General features: G+C 37.9%; 1 pseudogene across 1 annotated transcript in view; it reads right to left on the reverse strand.

Moving 5' to 3' along the window:
- The window catches only part of LOC309832266 (transmembrane protein 180-like), a 32,334-nt pseudogene extending 26,155 nt beyond the window's left edge, over positions 1-6,179 (reverse strand). The window contains exons 1-3 of the transcript in view: positions 6,139-6,179; positions 5,800-5,974; positions 4,055-4,810 (exon numbers count right to left, since the gene is read on the reverse strand). The product of the transcript in view is annotated as a transmembrane protein 180-like (transcript). The remainder of the gene's footprint in view (positions 1-4,054; positions 4,811-5,799; positions 5,975-6,138) is intronic.
- Positions 6,180-9,729: the final 3,550 nt, after the last annotated feature.

Raw genomic sequence — 9,729 nt, forward strand, 5'->3', positions numbered from 1 at the left:
CCCCACTCGAGGCAGCTAGAGAAAGCCCGCGTGCAGCAACAAAGACCCAATGCAACCAAAAATAAATAAGTAAAATTAAATTAAAAACCATTATCTTAAAAAAAAAGATAGGAGCCAATGATGAGTAATATAACGACAAAAAAAGAGACTACTTTTTCTTTTACTAAAGTAAAGCCTTCTACAAACTGAGGGTTTTGGCTCTCCATTCATGTGTTTATTGAGTAGAAGTTGTGAATAATGTGTCCCAGAACAAGTGTTGGCAAACAAATGCCAAAGAAGCCTAAATCCAAACAGAGATAAAGGCAATGCTGTGCTTATAGTGAAAGTTTAATAAATATTTGCTGCACTGAGATTTAATAAAAGCTAACATTTCTAGAGTGTTTATTTTGTGCCAGGAACCATTTTAAGTACTTTGTATGTCTTAATTCACTTAATCCTCATAATAATTCCAATCCGTAGGTACCATTTTTATTCTCATTTTACAGAGAAGGAAACTGAGACACAGAGAGCTTCAGTAACTTCCCCAGGGTCAGACAGCTAATAAGTGGGGAGGCAGACTTCTCCCTGGCAGTCTCCATGCTCCTAACCCATTTACTATTCTGCCTCTTGGAGGGGAGTGGGATGTGGAAGAGTCACAGACCGATTAAAACAGTTATTAGAGAGAAAAAGCACTTGCTCATTCTTTTCTCCTTTCATTTATTCAATTCCTCAAAAAGAAAGCCACTGGGAAGAGAGCCTGAGAAAATGAAAATACAGTGCTTAGCCTTCGTTACCAAAACCAACAGGTATTGTGTTAAAGTGACTTAGCCACATAAATAACAACAAATTCCAACAAGCTGTCATTTTTTTTACCCCAATAATTTATACGTGTCACTTCTTTAGAAATTAAGAATAAAATTTAAGGCAACTTTGGATTTCCACTTTATAATGATTTTTTTATTGAGATCAACAGAGATTCATATGTTAGTGTGAAGGCTTGAGAAAAATGATCGTTGAAATCTTTTGGCTATACTTCTCTTAAAATTTAATAGCCAAGAGAGACTGGGAGAAAATATTGCTGAACATATATCCAACAAAGCACCTTTACTGAGAATACATAATATATTGAATATATAAAGTACTCTTACAATTCAACAATATACAATTCACTTAAAAAATAATTAAATATTTAAACAAATAATTCACCAAAAAGATATATGGGTGGCAAGTAAGCACATTAAAAGATGCTCAAGGGCTTCCCTGGTGGCACAGTGGTTGAGAGTCTGCCTGCTGATGCAGGGGACAGGGGTTTGTGCCCTGGTCTGGGCTCCATGCCACGGAGCGGCTGGGCCCGTGAGCCATGGCCGCTGAGCCTGCGCGTCCGGAGCCTGTGCTCCGCAACGGGAGAGGCCACAACAGTGACAGGCCTGCGTACCACCAAAAAAAAAAAAAAGATGCTCAACATCATTAGCAGTCATTAGGAAAATGCAAATCAAAACTACAATAAGATACTGCTACACACCTACTAGTATAGCCAAAACTAAAAAGCCTGATATAATATTGATGAGAATGTGGAGGAACTGGAAAACTTATACATGATTGGGAGGAATGTAAAATGGTACAACCATTTTGGAAAACAGTTTGTCAGTGTCTTTAAAAGTTAAACATTTACCTACCATGCAGTTCAGCCATTCTACTCCTAGGGGTTTACCCAAGAGAAAGGAAAGCATATGTCCATACAAAGATTGACATGTATACACTAATGTGTATAAAATTGATGACTAATAAGAACCTGCTGTATAAAAAAATAAATAAAAATTAAATTAAAATTCATCTAAAAAAAAAAGACACAAATTTTCACAGCAGCTTTATTTGTAATAGCCCCAAACTGGAAACAACCAAATGCCCATTAAAAAGTGAATAGGTAAACAAACTGTGGTATATCCACACAATGGAATATTATTTGGCAATAAAACGGAATGAAATACTGATACCACAGCAACATGACTGAAGAATCCAGACCAAAAAATAGTACGTATTGTATTATTCCATTTATATAAAAATCTAGAAAATGCAAACTAAGGAAGAATTAGAGGGAGGGATTACAAGGACAATTTGGAGAGCGATGAGTACATCTACTATTTTGATTGTGGTGATGGTTTCATGGTACATACATAGGTCAAACTGTACCAAGTCGTACAGTTTAAATATATGTAGTTTCTTGAGAGTCAATCATACCTCAATAAAACCGTAACCAAAAAACTACCTTATTTCAACTCATTTTTTTGAGATTATGAAATGTTCTAAACTTGACTGTGGTGGGAGTTCCCTTGTGGCCTGGTGGTTAGGATTCCAGGCTTTCACTGCTTTGGCCCAGATTCAATCCCTGTTCGGGGAACTGAGATTCTGCAAGCCATGTGGCACGGCCAAAAAATTTAAAAATAAACAAAAATAAAATTGACTGTGCTGATGGTTGCACAAGTCTGCGAATATACTAAAAACCACTGAATTGTATACTTTAAATGGGTGAATTAATTGTATGGTATGTGAATTACATCTCAATTAAACTGCTTAAAAACATCTATCTATTGGGAATTCCCTGGTGGTCCAGTGGTTAGGACTCTATGCTTCCACTCCAGGGGGCACAGGTTCGATCCCTGGTCAGGGAGCTAAGATGCCATATGCCACTGGGTGTGGCCAAAAAAATAAAAATATCTATCTACTTTTTTTTTTTTAATTTATGTAAGAGTTTAACAAACTTTTTTTACCTGGAGGAGATACTATAGGCAAGTACATGATTAAAAGTGGGAATGTATATATAGCCTAGAATCTGACAATAACAAGTAGAAACAAGAACTCAAACAGCTCCCCATTCTGGGTCAGCAAACAGCTTGAAAAACCTCAAACTGCCATGAAGGGGGAGCATCATTTTACTGTGTACACATAGTCCCTGAGACTATACTGATAAGCCAAAAATGCTACTCTATTTGGTAAATTCTGCTAAACAGACCACATAAACACAGTACACTTTAGAGAGAGAATCTTAAAGTGCACGACTCTAAGGGCCTCTGAGCCTCCCTTTTCTCATTTGGCAGGATGGGTCTTTCAAAGGTAGTTGTCAGGATTACACGAGATAACGTATACAATGTACTTGGCATGGCCCATTGCACATGGTAAGCACTCAGAAAATGTGAGTTACCAGTATTATGGTATATACAGTAACCAAACTATGATAAAGGCCTTGAGCTAATGGCAGAAAGGCAAATTCTATCCCTCATACTTTGCTTAAGAAAGTGTGGCAACATTTAGAACATTTCAGAACTACTTCTACCCCACATGTTTTAAATCTTTTGGAAAGTTAGTAAACAGTAAAAACTTGTCTATCTAGAATAACTTATTCTCTGAAGAGTATAGATAACAGATTTTAATTGTGAAAACAGGAAAAACCCATATCATCGGCTAGATTAAGTCATATCTTTAGAGGATATATTTAGGTTAAGGGAAGCAATTTTATTCATCAACTCTCCAAATCGTGTAATAAACAACAGGTTGGTATATTTTTTGGAGGATACACCCTCTACAATAATGGTCATGGCCATGGAATTTTACTAACGCTCTGGAATTCTAGGACTCCAGTCTTTTAGCCAAGTGTTTTTGAAACCTGGCTTCAGGAATCCATGATCAAGTAACTCTTCTTCCTTGTAACAGTCACAGGAATCTTAAATGTCAGGATAAAGCAAAATGACAGGCTCACAGGAAGCCATGTATTTTCCTCTGTAGTTGTGTGGAGGTTTAAATGAGGAAGCTCAGGAGAACAAAATTGAAAAGCTAAATGTTTAAAATATTACATTGCTCAGCTTTCTTGGGTGCTCCTTCCTTTTTTCCTTGCATCTCTTGTTTCCATTATGTTTCTACAGAATCTTGTATAATTTCTGGGACTCTGAATCTTTGGGTCTCTTAATAAATGTGAATCATTTTTTCCAACTACTGATATAATCAGGTTTTTAATTCCTCAGCCAGGTAAGAGTTACATCTTTAATCCCTGTAGGAAGATACATGAAGAATCATCACATACCTGTGGGCAGATAAAGCCTGATGCCGCTTATGGAAGAAGGAAGAACATCCTTAGGAATGAGATTATCAACAGAGATCATCATGAAGTTACTGAAGAAGGTTAAATGGAAGACTTGGAAGAAATTCATAGTCAGAAAAAGGCGAAAGTTTTTCTGGATCAAGATTTGTCTCATCAGTGAGATGATGGAGGTCCAGGGGAGATCCTATTCAGTTTCTGAGAAAGGGTTTTCCTCAGGGCTTCTTTTAGGTTCTAAGTGACTCACGTGGCGCATGCCAATGTAAAGGCTGGCAGTAGCAAGAATAGCATGACAACAGTGATGGCCTGAAAACTGAGCAAAATTTCCATGTTATCAGAGATGAGACCACAGAAAAGGATACTGGTAGATCCTACCAGTGATGCCACTTGGTTGATTTTAATAAGCTGAAGCCGACTAGTGAAATTAGTGAAAATAATTTAAATAATTAGCTGACTAGTGAAATATCTAGTGAAAATTTCTGCAAACAGTACACACTGGGCTTGCTGAACAAAGGTAAGCGTGCTATCAAAAGCACATAATGATACCACCAGGTGAAGCCCACTAACCCAGTCACCTTCATGATAGTACTTCCAAGGGAGCCAAGGAAGCAGGAAGGCTATTTCATATAAAGGGCCACCACACAAAACAGAACTATGATGATTGGAACAGCAGTCAGCCTAACAGTTGTTGTGAAAATACCCAGTCAGGTCGTTAAGAGCATTCCAAATCATTAAAATCATCTAGGAGAAAAAAAAAAAAAACAACAACACAGGATTATTTTAGTATAGTTTATACTGATGAAAATGACCCCTGAATTTTTAATTAATGTGAAGTAACCAAAGTTGATCAGTTGAGAAAAAAAAAAAAAGCTCATTGCTTCCAGTATCTGTAGGGGGTGTACATATTGAAATATTATTAATAACAGCTAATACTACCTCTCAAAAACAGTGTACATTCACTTTGTGTTTAGGCAAACAAGTTTTTACATGAATTATTTCATTAAATCCTTAAAACAACCCTGTGAAGCAGGTACTATTATTATCCCTGCTTTACAAGGAAACTGAGGGCCAGATATGTTAAGCAACTTGCCAGGCTAATAAATGACAGAGCCAGGGTTTGAGCCAAGGCAGATGACCCCAGAGTCTGTGCTTTCAATCATTACGCTACAGTGTCTCCCCACAAGGCACACAGCCATGCCTCTGCAAAGAGTGATGGCCTGTTTACAGACCATGGCACAGTTTTACATAATTTCATTAGGAAAGGTTAAAATATTAGTGTTTGCCATCTCAAAATGGCAAAAACACTTATTAGATCAAGGATGTTGTTGTTGGTAATAAACAAGTAACATTATAAACCATACGGGTTTTTAAGACCATGAACTCTATCCATCCTGAACATCTAATTGGTAATGAGTTACAATAAAATTTGTGAATACCATGGGTCATTTCAAAACATAGAATATCTTAACAATTCTAATTTTTCCACATAAGGGAATTTTCCAGATAACCAAAAGCTTACCCTTTAAACTCTAAAGCTGTTGTGTTTTGACAATCTTTCAAAAGTCTCTTTGCCGTTAAACAGAGGATCTTGGACATGGATAACCTCTTCTTGATAGTTAACTCTTTCAGCTCATGAGGAATCAGCTCCTTGTAAAACCACAGCAAGGCACAACTATGAGGAAGGAGAAACTCTGTCCTAAGGTGAAAGGACAACAAGGGCTCCATCTCACCTGCGCTTGGTAAAAGGCCACTTCTGAAATCTTGTACAGGTGTAAAAAAGCCTTTACATAGTAGAAATTGAAGATAGAATTTAGCATTTCAGCCCCTAATGTTATCCTAGAAAATGCCCAAGCAATGGTTTTGATATTTTAAAATGCCATTTTCCACACAGAGGAATTCTTCTTCCTTTAGTTTAAGAAAAAAAAGAAATGGTTAAAATTCACTGCTTGCATACAATAACTGATGAGTGGCAAAATTCCACTGGACACTAGTTAATTTAAATAAAAGTTCAAAACCACTAGCTGTGAATACGCAACGAGATTTAATGCTTTACTTTCTTATCCACTCACTCAACAATCTGTGAGATGTTGCCAGGAACCCTAATTTGCATAGAGTGTGGCTTTACTTGAATATATCTTTAGTATCTCTTCTAACTTATAAAAGTGAAATATATTCAAGAGTTTAGACATGTTTAACTAGTGGTCAGGGAGATGTGTTTATGGCAGTATTATCCTCCCTACTTGGGAGGTTACAACAGAAAAAAAACAATGAAGTGACATCCTTTAGCAAGTGTCAAAGAGAAGGAATAGCTGCAAGCCCTTCATCTTAGCATAAAGTTGTCCATTCAGTAGTACAGACTTGCAGTGGGAGATTTATTTTTGATCTCCTCCTGACATTCTATGTAACTTTGGCCCAAAGCTAAGATGGATATAGAAAGAACACATTTTGGTCCTTGCTCTGATGTAAATGTTCCTCTTAAATCTGGCAAATTGTCTTACCCTTTCAGGGACTTGATTTATCCAACTGGAAAACAGGAAAAGGTTAACCAAGCAAGAGGTAGGTATAGACTCATCTTGCTTTTTTAATCTTGATTATAGGTTTAAGATAACACCATGGGGACTTCCCTGGCGGCACAGTGGTTAAGAATCCACCTGCCAATGCAGGGGACACGTGTTCAAGTCCTGGTCTGGGAAGATCCCCCATGCCACAGAGCAACTAAGCCCGTGCGCCACAACTACTGAACCTGCACTCTGGAGCCCACGAGCCACAACTACTGAGCCCGCGCACCTAGAGCCCGTGCTCCGCAACAAGAGAAGCCACCGCAATAAGCAGCCCGTGCACCACGACGAAGAGTAGCGCCCACTCACCACAACTAGAAAAAGCCCACATGCAGCAACGAAGACCCAATGAAGCCAAAAATAAATAAATTAAATTAAAAAAAAAAGATAACACCATGATTTTCCTGTTTTATAATGGGCAGGTCTCCAAAATCTTACTGAAGCAGAAAACAAAAATATTCAGATAATTCGAGAGATGTTACCTGCTTAAACAATTCTTGGGAATTAAGCAGGAACCTCAGTCTATATTACCCAATTTCTTAGAGAAGGGGAGAGCAAGTTAGAAGGGGGAAGTGGGTATCTGGCTCAAATGATCAAATTACCTAAGTGCCTGAGTTTCATTTTGCATCGGGTAGATACAAGAATGATTTTAATTCTATGGCAAGTAGAGCCCTAGAATTATCAAAAAGGTTATGAAACCCATATGCAGACCAAGCATTGTCTGTGAACAGAATAAAGAATATTTTGCCCATTTGTGTACTAGCTTTCTTAAAATGTTTGTAGATTCTGCTGTAATGATACAATACAAATACTTGAACTGTTATCATTATGCATTCTCAAACTCTTGAAAAATACAAGTACTATTATGTGGAGGTCAGCCAACTTTTCCGGCTTTAAAGGTAATTCTCAGGTTTGAAAACGCTGGGAAGTACTGTTGAAGACCTCACTCTAGGGAGTTACTTTTTGGCATAAGTGAGAATGAAGATTGAAGCTGAGGCCACAGGGTTACTAAGAGAGCCAAAAACAAGGGAGTCCGGAGAACCAAAAGCCAAGATACAAATTTAGCCCACCAAAATCTAGGCACTCTTTCTTAGTTTTATTTCAGGCATGCTAAAACAAGAAGCATGCCACACCCTCTGAACTGATCTATCATTAAGTCAGAAGGCAGGTATTTATAAACTCAGAATTTTGCAAAGAATCATAAGCTTGCTTAGTTGAGTTCAAATTTTTTTAAAGATTTTGAGTTAAGCACCCACCCTGTCTGAAACATAAGGTTTATGTGATATATATATATATATAAATATATATATATGGTGAATATAAGGTTTTAATAACATTACAAAAAACTCCATAGCCTAAACTTCTGTTTATATATATTGAGAGGAGGAAGTAAAAATCTTCCTTATTTCTATCCGCAAAAGGAACTATCAGTATTTTGCTTTAGATTATTTTCATCGTAATAAGCACTTATTTCAGTAGGTATCAAACTGAAAATCACCACTTAAGAATCTTTTTAAAGCCAACACTACTATCTAAAAACTCTCCTTACCTGATTTTACTATAGCAACAAAACACCAAAGAACAAGAATAGTGTATCTTTACAACCAGGAATAAAGGATTTCTGAAACTGGTTCTTCTGTAACACAAAATGTTTTATACAGAAGAGTTTAAAAGTAGCAAAATGGTGTAATGATTAGGGTGGGCAGGTGCACAAAATACTGGTGAATTATTAAATGAAACCCAAAACCCTCCTTTTAGAATCAGCTTGGGTTGTTATTCACTAACCTATTACTAAACCAAATAATAATGTTGCTGAAGAGGCTGCTTATGATTGCTTCTCAGCTATGACTATAGACTCTAAAAGAATGATGGAAACCCCTCCAAAGCAGGGTTTTTAGCACTGGAAGCTAACTTGTCTTTTTCAGTGCAATTTTTGTTCATGCTTTTGCAGGGGGAAAAAAGTTTCCCCAAATAGTGTCCTTAAAAAGAACACACTAATACTAAAAGGCATAAAGTCTGGTATGTGGGGTTTTGGGGGGGGGGACGGATTGCCATTTAAAATCATCAATAACTTTAATTCTCCAGACCATTCTTTTTCGTTGTTGTTTTGTGTTTGTTTTTTGAAGAATGTTAAAGGGCATTTCAATACAGTTTCCCATTTGACCCGGAGTCAAAAGGAGTTTTGCCATGGAGAAAAAGCACTTTCCATCTTGCAGATTAGTGGCTGTGAAAGATGAGTCTCTTGAAGGTCAGAGGCATGATTCCAGCCCTTCAGCTTCCACAAATCACCATCAGCAAATCCTAAATCCAATCATCTCTCTTTCCAAAGAGCTTTCTCTGTAGTGACTTACTTGTAAATTAAGATAGTTGGTTTTAGTTATTTTCTTTTGGCTCTGGGCTAATAATATCTCTACCAGAATATTGACAACCAGGGCAGTACAAGCTACACAGGGGACCTAGCTTCTTTCTTAACCTAGCAATAAAAAGTAGATCAGTTACATTTTACCTTTTAGTATACCTGGATTCAGAAGAAAAGGATTTGTGAGTTTACCATTCCTCTTTTATTACCTCTTCCACGTTTACTGGCTGGCATTCTACTCTAAGCTGTCTTCTGTCAGCTGTACCTTTACCATTACATCAAGGCTGAGAATATTGACCTTCTGGTCTGTCACCCTACTTTAGAATTTCTGTGCTTTGTCTGCACGATGATGGTAAAAGCCACAACCCATGAGCCGTATTTATTTTGTTACTGTCTGTGGAGAACAGCGTTCACTGCCCTGCTGGCCATCAAGTGCTCGGGCTGCATTCTCTTCTTTCCAGGTGTAACGTCATGACTTCAGATGCTTAACTGTGCAGTTAGCTTCAACTGCACCCCTTCCTACCCCCAGATACTCAGGTAGGTCTGAGGCCCACCATTTCAGGGGAAGTGAGTACAAATTCTCAGTGGGTTAGAGGCTCAGATATCAAGGAAAAAACAGCTAACTGCTCTAAACTTCCGACCGACCCTCAATTTCCCCGCATTAAGCAGAGCAAACCTGGGAGTCAAAAGACCAGTAGGGGCCGGCGGGGCAGCGGACCTCGGTGTCCCGGCACTCCTCGCGC

The sequence above is a fragment of the Grampus griseus genome (assembly GCF_964374135.1).
Source record: "Grampus griseus genome assembly, chromosome: 14".
In the NCBI taxonomy this organism is placed as follows: domain Eukaryota; kingdom Metazoa; phylum Chordata; class Mammalia; order Artiodactyla; family Delphinidae; genus Grampus; species Grampus griseus.